At 41.1% G+C, this 14,164-nt stretch overlaps 1 protein-coding gene across 1 annotated transcript in view; it reads right to left on the bottom strand.

Moving 5' to 3' along the window:
- GPAT3 (glycerol-3-phosphate acyltransferase 3) overlaps window positions 1-14,164 on the bottom strand; it is a 61,160-nt gene that overhangs the window by 35,008 nt on the left and 11,988 nt on the right. The gene's annotated exons all lie outside the window — the stretch shown is intronic.

Genomic DNA, 14,164 nt, shown 5'->3' with positions numbered 1-14,164 from the left:
ACATCACCTCTGATGTTAGCAAGTCTAGAAAATAATAAACATTTGCATCATGATAGCACGTTTGTAATAAAGAAACACTGGGACGATCTATAAGAAACTAGCATGATAGAGGTACACAGTAATAGGAATGGAAGCTACACTTATCGAAGTCTTTGTTTTTTTAGTGGTTTTTTTTTTAATCCTCACCTGAGGATATTCTTTTCATTGCTTTTTCAGAGAGTGGAAGGGAGGGGGACGAGGGAGAAGAGAGGGAGAGAAAGAGGGATAGAGGGAGAAAGAGACAAAAAAAGAGAAAGAGAGAGAGACTGAATGCCTCCCCCACATGCTCCAACCAGGGGTGGTAAGCGAACCCACAACCCAGGTACATGCCCTTGACTGGGAATCAAACCCGAGACCCTTCAGTGCACAGGCCGACTCTCCAACTACTGAGCCACACCAGGTAGTGCTCAAAGCCTATGTTTGTTTTTATATATTTTTTTCATATATTTTTATTAATTTCAGAGAGGAAGGGAGAGGGACAGAGAGATAGAAACATCAGTGATGAGAGAGAATCATTGATCGGCTGCCTCCTGCACACCCCACACTGGGAATCGAGCCCAAAACCTGGTTATGTGCCCTTGACCAGAATCGAACCCGGGACCCTTCAGTCTGCAGGCTGATGCTCTCTGTTCACCAAACCAAACCAGCTAGGGCAAAGCCTGTTTTTAAATTGCTATAACTATTGAATCAGTTAAATGCATTACTTACCCCAGCTGATATGGCTCAGTGGTTGAGTAGCAACCAATGAACCAAGAGGTCACTGGTTTGATTCCTGGTCAGGGCATATTCCCAGTTTTAGGGTCAATCCCCAGTGAGGGGACATGCAGGAGGCAGCCAATCAATGATGCTTCTCTCTCATCGATGATTCTATGTCTCTATCCCTGTCCCTACCTCTCTCTCTAAAAATCAATAAAAACATATTTTAAAAATAAAACAAACAAATAAATAAATGCATTACTCATGCAAAAAATAAATATATTTTTTAGCCCTGGCCAGTGTGGCTCAATTGGTTGGGCAGTATCCTGTGCACCAGAAGGTTGCCAGTCCAATTCCCAGTCAAGGGCAGCGTCCTGTACACCAGGAGGTTGCGGGCTCGAACCTCAGTAGGGGCGTGCAGGAAGCAGCCGATAGATGTTTCTCTCTCTCCATCTCCCTTCCTCTCTCTTTAAAAAAAATCAATGAACTATTCTTTAAAAAGTTAATATGTTTACACAAAAACTTGCACACACATTTCCTTTGTGTATTCATCTGCTAATTCTCCCAGAATCACAATCTGATGGCTCAATATGTCCTCAAAATTATAAAGATGAGACAAGGTAAAACTGCATTATGATCACATTCCACATAACCAGTGATTCCCTTACATTTCAAAGCTTACCCAAAAATACTTTATTTCTGGGTTAGCTTTAGAAGACCCTAATAATCTCTAATCATATGTGTATTGGAAAAGCAGTTTACAGATAAGGCAGTCTATGTTTTATTTCTGAAAAGGAGTTGATAGTCAACATCTATTATTCTTAGGGGTAAAATATAGACAAAGGAATATCAGTGGGCAGAGGAATAAGGAGAAAGAAAATATAAAGTTAGAACTTTCTCTTCTTCGTTTCCATTCCCTCTGCTCTTATTCTCTTTCCTGGTTGATCTTTGTCTGGTTTATCTCTTCCTGCCCCTTTTCTATGATGTCTTTTCTCAAGCCTTGGTAAATGTCTTTCACTCTCTGGGAGTTCACTAAACCCACCATTTCAACTTTCACACTCTGAATAACTCCCAAATGTGCATCTATTGTCCTGACTTCTCCAAGGCTCACATTTTTATGTGGCTGCCTAAACACTCCACTTCTCCACCAAACCCACTGCTCTGGTTCAAGGTCCACTGCCTTCCAGAATGGCTTCCTGTCTACTGTCTCTCCTTTCTCCACTTCCCCCAGCCCCTGGCTGCCTAATCCCACTTCCACAAAGCTACCAGATGTGTCTTCCCAAAACTTTGAGATCCCTTCATCTTAAGAAGTAATGTCTTAGCATAGCATTCAAGGCCTTTTAGGATCTGACTTCAGACTAAATATCCAATCTCAACACCTTCCACTTCCACTTGGCTTCTCTCATCCTGGCTCCAGCCACACTAAGTCAGTTCTAATGTCTTCTAGGCACTTCTGCCCTCCTGCTTTTGCTTTGTTTTCTTCCACATGATACCCCTTTTCTTATAAAGTATTCAAAATTTTTCACATCAGGAGAACTCCATGGTTTCCTGGGTTTTTGCCTTGAGTTTATGAACCACCAATTCCATGTATTATATGATGAAAGGGTTGTCTTAACAGAGTACAAGTACAGACAAAAACAAAAAACAAAAACAAAAGACCAAGTTACATCAAACTTACGAAATTCTAAGTTGCTAAAATTAAATCAGGCTTGTACTAAAGGGCATAATAGGTGGCTCTCCTATGGGGCAATACCCTCCCCCTCCTTTTTTTTTTAAGCCAAAAGTAAGGGGGTAGAAGGATGTTAGTTCTTTTTGTTGATTACAAAATGCCTGTTCTCTCTTTCTTGTGTACATACCCTTACACAAATGCTTCATTGACTGGCAGTCCTGGGCACATGCTTATCATACAGAATGCAGGAGGAGCAGAGGCTGGACACGGTCACACTGGAGTTTCACAATGCCTGAGGCATCACACACTTGATATCTGTTGTGGAGGCGTCATGTGGGTAACCCACTGACTGGCGAGTAAACTTCATTTGAACACATGAGTCATTGAAAATGAGGATGTTCATTTACTTGAGAACAGCTGTGGCATCATGCCGAAGCAGGAAGAGGAAGGGATATGTGTGCATGATACACTAACAGAATCCAGCTTAAACAAAGAGCTTACCGTGCTTGGGGAAATGGAAGACGCACTTATCCTTTGCCATGACATTAAGTACGTTACATAGTCTACCAGGCAGTTAAAGGGTGTCAATCACACACAGCCAGAGGGATGGTCTGTGGAATTCATTATCAGTTTCCCCTCTGCTTAAATCAAGAGAATGCCACTAGTTGCAAAGGGGATACCACTGCCCGAAACCACTGTTTTCTAACTTGAAGAAAGGTACTATTCATTACGCATATGCACTGTCTCCAAAGTACTTCAACTTTTTTAAAAGACGTGGAGCAAATCTTTCTCCAAGTTTCTATTCTCTACATAGGGTGTGTTTTCCCAGACATTCAAAGGAAAGTGTCAAATTATCCCACCCACCAAGTGTGTCTGTGGTGTTCCCTGCATCCTCCGGCTCCAGGGTCCAATCTCGTTTCCCAGGTGAAGTGAGCAGGTGAGGCTGCCCAGCACTCAGCACCAGAGAAGCACAGAGGCAGGGCCGATCAACTCTTAAGAAAAACATTGAGGCCAGACAGGGCAAAGGCTGTGACAGAAAAGCAGGCCACATTCCATTCTTTCCCTTTGTTCACCAGGTATTTCCCAGAAGTTACAGAAGACATGCGGGATCTACTGGTTCTGTTCCTGAGGAGCCTTCAGAAAGTTGAATAGGACTTCAGGGAATTAAATATCTTCTCTAGACAGCCTAAGCTTCAGGGAAAACAGAGCTTTGAGGAAGAGAAGCAGGGAAACCAAGCCCTGACATAGAAGAGTTAGTGCAGGGGGTACAGAGCAGAGCTTCCACCACACTGTCTGAGGTTGGCACACAAGCCTGGCTATTCTATCCCATTTCAGAGCATCCTCCTTGGGTATAGGATCTTGACTGTCATCTCTCTCTCTCTCACTCTCTCTCTAATGGCTCATTTATCAAAACCATCATGATTACTTTAAATTCTAATCCTATTTCCTAGGTTGTTTAAAACCCTGACTAATTTCAAAGCATTTAATTAACTATACTGTACTTTCAATTACACCAATGTCATCAATACAATCTCAAACAATAAAACCAAATCTATGCCAAACCCCAATTACTCAACAGGTTTCCTTCCTTTCAGTAAGTGATCCTCTGGTACAAAGCACGAGAACCCTCCCTATTCTCCAAGTCAGAGGTGGTGACAAGGTTTCATCAGTTTGTAGTGAACAGCTCTCTGCAGGATTGTGTTCAGCAGAACTTTGAGAGCCACATATCAGTTCAGTGACAAAGACTTCATCAACTAGTGATGTCTGCCAGGGCCATGGAAGGGGTAACATGGAGAATGGATTTATTGACTCTGCTATTTGGGATTAGAATATAATCAAAAGCTTTACTGAAATAAAGATACCTTCTAGTTTCCAGTTTTCTACATGGTTTATACATTTGTAATAGAATTATGTGCCCCTTTTTTTTATCCTGAGTAATTTTCTATTAATGTCTCTTTCAGTTATCAAGACTAAAAATACTAAGCTAGAAGTACTGGAGATATACTTTTATTCTCTTGAGAAAGCAGATAAGAAAATCTATCCCCTTTTTTCAAATCCCCTCCCTTACTGGATCTATTCCAAGTATATCCCCAGAAACTTATAAAATAATCAATGCTGATTATAAAATGGGAAGATTTTAATCCAAGATATATAAATACTAATAATGGAATTGACCACCTATGGTTCAAAATTTACTTATTTTGAACCATAAGTGGGGTAAAACTGTGGACACTGTAATCAGTTGTCAGTCAATATTTCAGAGAAACCAATAGGCATTTAGAGTAACAGGCAAAGTTTCATTTTTAATAAGTAACATTTTAACACTACATTCAATATACTGTTGACCCATGTCTTGACGACAGCCTGCATTAGTCTTGTTGATTTGGACATAACCAACTTAATTAAACAAGAAATCCCACAGCATTGCCCTAACCAGTTTGGCTCAGTGGATAGAGCATCGGCCTGGGAACTCAAGGGTCCCAGGTTTGATTCTGGTCAAGGGCATAGTACCTTGGTTGTGGGCACATTCCCAGTGGGGAGTGTGCAGGAGGCAGCTGATTGATGTTTCTCTCTCATCGATGTTTCTAACTCTCTATCCCTCTCCCTTCCTCTCTGTAAAAAATCAATAAAATATATTTTTAAAAAAAGAAAGAAATCCCACAGCATAGAAACATCTATTTAACTCCATCATCAAATGAGCCATCAGTTTAACTAAGATGTTAACCTTATGGTTTGACATTTATGTATGGTATCTTTTATTGTAATGCTAAATGCTCTTACAAGATTCATTTCTTCAAATATTTTGTTGGTGATTTGAGATTTAAATGTTATGTGTTTCCTAGTATGCGACAAAGCCAACACTCACCAGAAACAGTTCCATTTGTGGAAGAGTCACCTTGACCTTCAAAGGGAGTATTAGAAAGCATTGACCAGAGAGGCTGGTAAGGAAGGCATGTCTTGGTGGGGCGGGGGGCAGACATGGGATTTTGAGTAAAAAAGATAAGTTGGGATTCCTTTTCAGGCTGCCTTTGACTAGCAAGATGACCTGAAACAAGTTAGTTCACCTTTTTCACCTGCATGTAATTAATTTTCCATAGTGGCACCAGTGTTTAACAAATGGGTGATGATGATTTTTACTATTGATAGGTTTTTGTTTATAAGATAGAAGCAAAATAAAGAAGCTTTGGAGTTTTGATTGGGGTTTTCTCTGGGGGGCAGAATGGCCAGAAGGGGTGTGTTGGTGGGATGGTTGGTTTGGGAAACACTTCTAAAATGACAAGCAGGTGGAGCCCGTGTGGCTCAGCAGTTGAGTGTCAACCCATGAACCTGGAGGTCATGGTTCAATTCCCCAGTCAGGGCTCAATTCCCAGTAGGGGTGTGCAGGAGGCAGCCAATCAATGATTCTCTCGTCATTGATGTTTCTATCTCTTTCCCTCTTCCATCCTCTCTCTGAAATAAATAAAAACATATTTCTTTTAAATAACAAGCTAGATTTTGAATTTGATGGGTACTTGATGAGATATCATCATCCTCCCAAGAGTACTAGTAAATAGAATTCTAAACAACTAAGGGATGTATTGGTGAGTTGACTATCCTGTCACCTAATCCTATTATCTTCTCAAAATCAAAGAATCCTTGAGTCTTAGTTCTCACCCAGTTTTTTCAAACCTCGACAATTCTAAGATTCAGGTACTCTTCTAAACTGCTCAGGGCTTTGGGACTAAGACCTAAACCACAAGATCTCCATCAGCTAATTAGTGCTAGGGATAGAAAGGGTAAAGAGCTGCTATATTAAAATGTTTTAAAAAAACTAATTTCACAGAAAATAGGGATAGGGCACTGGGCATATCATCCACTTTGTTACTACCCCACAAGAAAGAAAAACAATCTGAAAAATAATAGAAACTAAACTTCCTAATGGGTTTCTTAGAATAGGAACCTTTTTTTCTGTGATTTGGGGCTAAATCATTCGCTTCCCACCCATCACTTCACAACAGTGAAGACCATCAGTCTGATCTGACCTACCTTCTCCTTTCCTGCCAGAACCACTCCATCCTGCTTATTCATTGTTGGCCAGAATTAAATGCTAAGTCATCTGCTTTCAAAAGTCAGAGCACATAGTTATATGCAGGTCTCTAAACCACTTTAACGTAAATGTCCCTCCAAAGCAGTTTCATTGGATTGTGAGGTGAAATTTGAAGGAAGATGCCCTTGTCTCACCTCTACCTTGCCTACGGAATGTGCCTCCTCTCCCACCATCCAGGCTTCTACACTAACCCTGCTATTCACATGCCTTATCTTGCATTCCACCTTTCTACAAACCAGAAATCGCTCTTTCAAGGGCCTATTTGTTAGGAAACTAAAATAAGTTATGCTAATGAAATGGATGCCAACCAATGAATGCATTATTCTCCAAGAGGAGTGGTTCACAAAAGACTGAAGGACAAAAGGGAGAGGAGAGTGGAGGATTTTGCTCCCCGCACTGACCCCCAAACCAGGGAACATCTGGCATTGTCTGACTAGTGGTTCTCAACCTTCCTAATGCCACGACCCTTTAATACAGTTCCTCATGTTGTGGTGACCCCCAACCATAAAATTATTTTCGTTGCTACTTCATAACTGTAAATTTGCTACTGTTATGAATCGTAATGTAATATCTGATATGCAGGATGTATTTTCAGGGGTCACAGGTTAAAAACCGCTGGAGACCAATCGGGGGCATTTGGCATTGTCTAGAGACAATGGTTGTCACATTAGCCGTATGTTACTGTCATCTAATAGGTAGGAGCCTGGAATACTGTTAAAAGTCTTACAATGCGTAGGACTGCTCCTCATGACAAAGAATTATTCAGTGCAAAATGTCAGTAATGCTGAGGTTGAGAAACCAGGTCTAAGAGGTAATAGTATTTCGATTAATAACTCCCTTGTTCCATAGGTTTAAATTTAAATTCTAGGCATTGGTCAGGCTGAATGGAGATGTGTTTTGGAGCAAGTAACCATCAATCACATCTCTAAGACAGGAACCTATTTTCTGTTCATATAAAACTAGTCCCATCCATCAGACTAAAGACTCTAGCTGAATGATTATTCGGTTCCTTTTTTAAAATTTTTATGTTTAAAATATAAGGTTAACAACAAATGAGTTCAACAAAGAAAAGATACCCATTATTATATTTGCTTCAGATATTTTTTAAAGAAAAAAATATACAGTTAAAGTCTACCTGTTCCCGCCCCTCCCCCCTTTTCTTCTCTCTCCTAAAATATAACTAGGATGATCAGCCAACGTGGCTCAATAGTTGAGCATTAGCCTATGAACCAGGAGGTCATGGTTCCATTCCTGGGTTGTGGGCTCGATCACCAGTGTGGGGCATGAAGGAGGCAGCCGACCAATAATTCTCTCATCATTGATGTTTCTATCTTTCTCTCCCTCTCCCTTCCTCTCTGAAATCAATAAAAATATATTTTTTAAAAAGATAACCATTATATAGTAGTATATGTCATTTTCACATATTTTATACTTATCTACATATATCCATGTAAATATTGTCTATTTTTGGTACTAAACGTTAAATAAATGTAATTATACTATCTATCTTCTTTGCTCTCAACATTGTTTGAGATTTGTCTACTCTATTCTCATGTAAATCCAGTTAATTCATTTTAACAGCTGTAGAATATAAATAAACCAGCTTACATATTAACATTCCTATGGTTGAGTGACTGGGTTGTCCTACACTTAAACTGTAAACACTTGTAACATGTCTCCTATATGCTAAGACTTTAGGTAGGTTCGATATCTTAGAATAGCAATTCTCAACCTTTTTCATCTCATCGCATACATAAACACTAATTACTAAAATTCTGCAGCACACCAAAAAATAAATATTTTTGCCGATCTGATTTTTAAAAACAGGTATAATTTTGATTCAATCACACCAGACAGCTATTGTTGTGTTGGCTGTTGTAAGTTTTTTATTTGACAATCTAAGGGAAAAATAAGTCAGTGTATGTTTTAAAATTGCTGAAAATCGCTATCTTAGAAGAAGTGGAATTGTGGGATTATGATGTAACTAGAGGCCCGATGCACAAAAATTTGTGCACTCGGAGGGGTCCCTCAGCCCGGCCTGTGCCCTCTCGCAGTCTGGGACCCCTCGGGGGATGACCATCTGTTGGTTTAGGCCCACTCCCTGGGGGATTGGGCCTAAGCTGGCAGTCAGACATCCCTCTGGCAGCCTGGGAGCCCTCGGGGGATGTGCACTTGCCAGCAGGGAGCAGGCCTAAGCTGCTGTCGGACATCCTTAATGCTGCTGAGGAGGCAGGAGAGGGTGCCACCACCACCGCTGTACTGGCAGCCATCAGCCTGGTTTGTGGCTGAGCAGAGCTCCCCCTGTGGGAGCGCACTGACCACCAGGGGGCAGCTCCTGCATTGAGCATCTGCCCCCTGGTGTTCAGTGTGTGTCATAGTGACCAGTCATTCCCAGTAGTTCTGCTGTTAGGGTCAATTTGCATATTATGTTTTTATTATATAGGAGTGCCTGGCCAGCCTGGGTGAGGGGCTGATGGCTGTTTGCAGGCTGGCCACAGCCCCTTCAGGGTAGGGGTTCCCCTGGGGTGCCTGGCCAGCCTGGGTGAGGGGCTGAGGGCCGTTTTCAGGCTGGCTAAGCCCTCCAGTGGGGACCCTCACCTCATGAGGGTGTGGCCATCCTGGGTGAGGGGCTGATGGTTGTTTGCAGGCTGGCCACAACCCCCAGCCAACCAAGTTCCCAGTGAAGGCTAGCTGGAAGCAGGTATCTGGGATTTATTTATCTTCTATAATTGAAACTTTGTTGCCATGAGCGGAGGCCACAGCCGGCTCAGCACAGGCGGGAAGTTTGGCTTCCTCTATCACCTGGGCAATCAAGCCTTCTGCTTGCTCCAGCTCCGTGGTTGCTGGCCACCATCTTAGTTGGGTTAATTTGCATATAGTCGCTCTGATTGGCTGGTGGGTGTGGCTTGGGCATAGTGAAGGTACGGTCAATTAGCATCTTTGTCTTTTATTAGTGTAGACAGGTCTTCAACTTTGCTACAAATTGCCAAATTATTCTTCAAAGTGGCTGAACTAAGTTTTCATGACATTGTACTTAGAAATATAGATGACTAATCTTGTGGCTTTCAAACAAACAAGCAAAATAATCAAATCTTTGTCTTCTACAGAGTTATATTAAGATGTAAGGATAAAAAGGTATGGTATGTTTGTAAATTTTTCCAGAATCATCTACTTTCTATTAAGTAATTTTTATTCTGAGAACAAAAACCATACTCCATATGTCCAATAAAACAGTGTCAATAAATAAACAAACAAACATATTTGTGGACCATGACTGAATCTTGATTCAAACAAAACCATTATAAACACTTTGAAACTTTTAGGAAAATTTATATATAGGCTGTGTATTAGATGATATTATGAAACCATTCAGTTTGTTGAAGGGATAATAGCATTGTTGTTATTTTTAAAGTCCTTTTTTAAAAAAATCCATGGAAACACATGTCTGCATTGAATCCTTCAGCAGAAAATAAAAAGTGATAGATGAATCAAGTGTGGCAAAATCTTGACAACCTTTGGAGTTCATTATACTATTCTCTGTTTTGGTGTATGTTTGAAAATTGTTATCATCATCATGACCGTCATCAGGAGTAAGAATTGCTAAGAGGCAGACTGGTAAAAGCAGGGTTAGACAATTGGCCATGATAAAGAAAATCTCAACCTCTAACCTTTCCATCTCATAACCGGATTATTTATCTCTCTCAGGTAGTTAGACAAGTTCCAATATTTTAAAAGTGAAATAACCCTGTTTTTTCAGGGCTTGATCCCCAGTAGGGGGCATGCAAGAGACAGCTGATCAATGATTCTCTCTCATCATTGATGTTTCTAATCTCTCTCCCTCTTCCTTCTTCTCTAAAATTAATAAAAATACAGTTTTTAAATGGCCTGCCCAAGACTATACTGAGTATAAAAATTATATTCCTCAAATGTCTGTCACAAACTATTATCCCACATTTTGTGTGAATTCAAAAGATTTGATTAATGTCAGTGTAACCAATGTTATACAGGTATCAATATTGTGAGTCAAGGCTCACAGAAAGAATTCCAAAAATAAAATTACTGCAGAGGGAAATGTTAGGCACCCTGTTTTCTCTCTGAATAGGTATAACTTCAGAAGTTTCACCATAGCATTTTCTCCTTTGTGTGTGCTTGGGTGGGGGAAAAGCAGGGACTCGGGGACAATAGATACAGAGCAGAAGAGAAATGTAGCATGGGGCTTAATTAACAGTAGGTCACATGACCCAAAATCTTTAGGGTGCGGTGCCTGCTGGAGTAGGGTACAGTGGAGGACCTGAGGAGGTGGCATGCATTTCTCACTGCCCACAGCGCTGAGTCAGACCAGCAACACATTCCAGAGAACACTGCCAAAATGACTAAGCCACAGGCCCCATTTATTTGTATTGTTTGTGACTCATACAACCCCAGGCAAGGGCAAAGAGAGGCCTTGATTCCTGACTGTCGACTTTTGGTTGGTGATCATTCAAAATGTCCTAGTGTCATAATGTAATTATAGTGGAATTAATCTTGAGCATGAAAAGGACATCATTAATTACATTCATTACAAGTGTGGTAGGCAGTTAGACAGACATGAGCAGAACAAGGACGATGGACCAGGTACAGAAGGTCACCATGGTGAAAAGCCCCAGGTGCCTAGCAACAGACAATTATGGGGTTGTAGGGTGGGACAACCCAGGATGACTTTTCCTCCCCCCTAGCATATAGCTGGTCTTGAGGTTTGGACCCCAGGCCTGACCTTTCCTTAGAAATAACATCTAGGTCTCAGTAGTATTTCAGCACCAGGCCCAAAAGAGCAACAAAACCAGCCACAGCTGACCTCAGGACCAGCTGCATTGAATAATGACCCCGTGCCCTGGCGCCAAGCAATCAATCAGTGGAGACCCAGACCCTGAAAGGACACACCTGGAAAGCTGCTGAATATTAAGATCTCCCCCAGCGACCTCCACGCAAATCTCACCCTTAAAACCCTTAGGACAGAGGACCCAGTGCACTCTCCCTCCTGCGAGCCCACCCAAGCCCTTTCTCTTCCTTTCTCCTGCCCCCTCCCCACAAGCACTTTACCATTAGCTTCCTCACTCCCAAGCTCCAAGGACCCTTCCTTTACCTCTATAACTTGTTTCCTAAGCCCACTTCTAGGAATTACTTTTTCTACACCTGTGATTTATAAATAAATGTTCTCTTATAGTTTGGATCTTGGCTCTGAATTCTTTCCTGGCCAGAAACCAAGTCCCGAGGTTGCTGAACTCAGGGCTGGTCTGACCCCATGGATCTAACACCCAGTGCCATTCCCACTGCCTTCAACACAAGTACAATCAAAACTACTGTTTCAAGTTTGATAGCGTAAGTCCTGGAAATCAGGCAGGTACCCAAAGAGTGAGGCTTGTGGCTATTCAAAGTCAAATGGTCCCTGGCACTGTTCACAACAGAGTAAAATAAAAGTTGCTAAAATCTCTGTCAGACCATGTCTCAGGGTCTGAAGATATGCATCTGTCTTTTGGCTGAAGTGGTGAAAGCTCAGCTGATGCAAGGAAGCAAAGGAACTTTCTCTCATGTTAGCCTTCTAGCACATCAGCTCTCTGAGAACAAAAATTAGGATAGAGGATAAATCTATATTCCCTACCAGAGCTGAATGTTACTTGAAGGGAGCAAAAACATTGACCTCATCCTTGTATCAACAATGAGGAAAAGTCCTAAACCTAGAAGAGGAAGGTGTAATAATATTCTTAAAGAGATCTTACCATCATATCTGAAGCTTAATAACTTAGAAAGTTGTAATAGAAGACACAATAGAATATGGCTAAAGACAGAGAGGATTATTTAATCAGATAACATTTCCCTAGATTCACTTTTCAGTTGACTTATTCAATAAAAGCGCAGATGAAATATAATGCAAGGGGAGGGAGACCTTAAGTCAGTGGTTCTCAACCTTCCTAATGCCGAGACCCTTTAATACAGTTCCTCATGTTGTGGTGACCCCCAATTTCATTGTTACAAATTGAACATAATTAAAGCATAGTGATTAATCACAGAAACAATATGTAATTACATATGTGTTTTCTTAGGCGACCCCTGTGAAAAGGTCGTTCGACCCCCAAAGGGGTCGCGACCCACAGGTTGAGAACCACTGCCTTAAGTGTTTCCAAAAATGTGCTTCACCAAGTAAAAGTGCAGCAGAAGGAATTTGTTGGTGCAGAAAATAAATATAACTATTTCCCCATTTAGTTCATCTCTTCTCAGTTGCACAAAGCTATCATCGGCGCAGTATCATTTAAATAGACACCTCAAAATTGCTCCCTCACTCCTGGGAGAGAGCCTTGGTCTGCCTGTGACCCTAGCCTAAACTTTAACCAGCTCATCTCAGCCTTGTGCGGTTGTTGGCTGCAGTACAGAGACATGATGCTCCGAAGGCAGAAGATTGCACCAGCCAGGCCAGTGCTGTGTGTTTCATCACCCTCTGCCAGTCATCTAGGATTGAAATAATCAGGCTGACTCCAAACACCAGGATGTACACACCCTGGAACAGAGCTACCTAAGCAGGAAGTAAGTCAGGATGGGAGCAGAGCTGCATACCATGAACAGTTGTGGGATTAACAGAGATGAAAGCTGCACATGTCAGAGCCTAAGTCAGATCTCACATTGTCCTTTGCTGATGCACCTGTTTTAGCATTTATCACAGTGGCCTCTTGGATGCCTGTCTCCCCACAGGAACCATGCCTTAATCACCTTTGGATCCCCAAGTAATTCTAGAAGGATCCCCTGAACAACTGCCACTCTTTCACTCCCACTTCCACTCTTTCCTGGAGGTACCTTGGGAAAAATAAAGACCAAAAATAGAAAAGACAGATGCATAACAACAACAAAAATCCAACATGTGAAAGTATTCACTTTCATATAGACTAAAGACACTAAACCAAGGCTACTGGCCACCCTCACCTAGTGATTTTTTGAGCCTCTTAACCTACCAAATTGAAACACCTTGTGCCCTTTTAAATTCATAATCCAAGAGATGAACCACCACTGCCACCACCTCAGTACATAGGGCCCCATAAACGGTCACTCAAGATCAATGAAAGCCCAAATTCTCACCAAAGACAACAGAAAACCAGCAATAAAGTTTGTCCTCTCCTTAAAACATCAGGACACACATGAAAAAATGTACCCAACCCAGAAAAACAAAAAATTAGTAGATCTGCTCTGAGAGAAAGGTATCTGGCACTACAAAGAGGATATCCAATCTTAGTATAAATATTTTCAGTAATAATACTTTGGTATTTAAGTAGACATCACAAAACTACTAGTCGCTTCACTCATTTGAACATAACAATAAATTATACAGAAATAGACAGGTGTTTTCATTCAAATAAGTTATTTTTTTAATAAAATTTCTACAACTCCTCTTAGACAAGCCTCCAGAAGATAAACTCCTTCTAGTAAAGTGTTTAACATTTTGACCTTCTTTAATCCCAAATTAGATGTGCACAAAATGGTTTCAACAATTATTTTTGAAAAATGCATAAAGACTTAATCTTTTAATTAACTCTAGTGATTCATTTCTTACTAATTTGTAGCCACTACTCCCATAGAATTCTACTCCCCTAAGAACCTGCTGTCTTAAATAATTCTTAAAATTCTTTTAAAGTTTTCTTGGGGACAGA

Source organism: Myotis lucifugus, unplaced genomic scaffold (genome assembly GCF_000147115.1).
Source record: "Myotis lucifugus unplaced genomic scaffold, Myoluc2.0 scaffold_12, whole genome shotgun sequence".
Classification (NCBI taxonomy): domain Eukaryota; kingdom Metazoa; phylum Chordata; class Mammalia; order Chiroptera; family Vespertilionidae; genus Myotis; species Myotis lucifugus.
The sequence above is the reverse complement of the archived record's forward strand: the minus strand, read 5'-3'. Positions and strand labels throughout refer to the sequence as shown.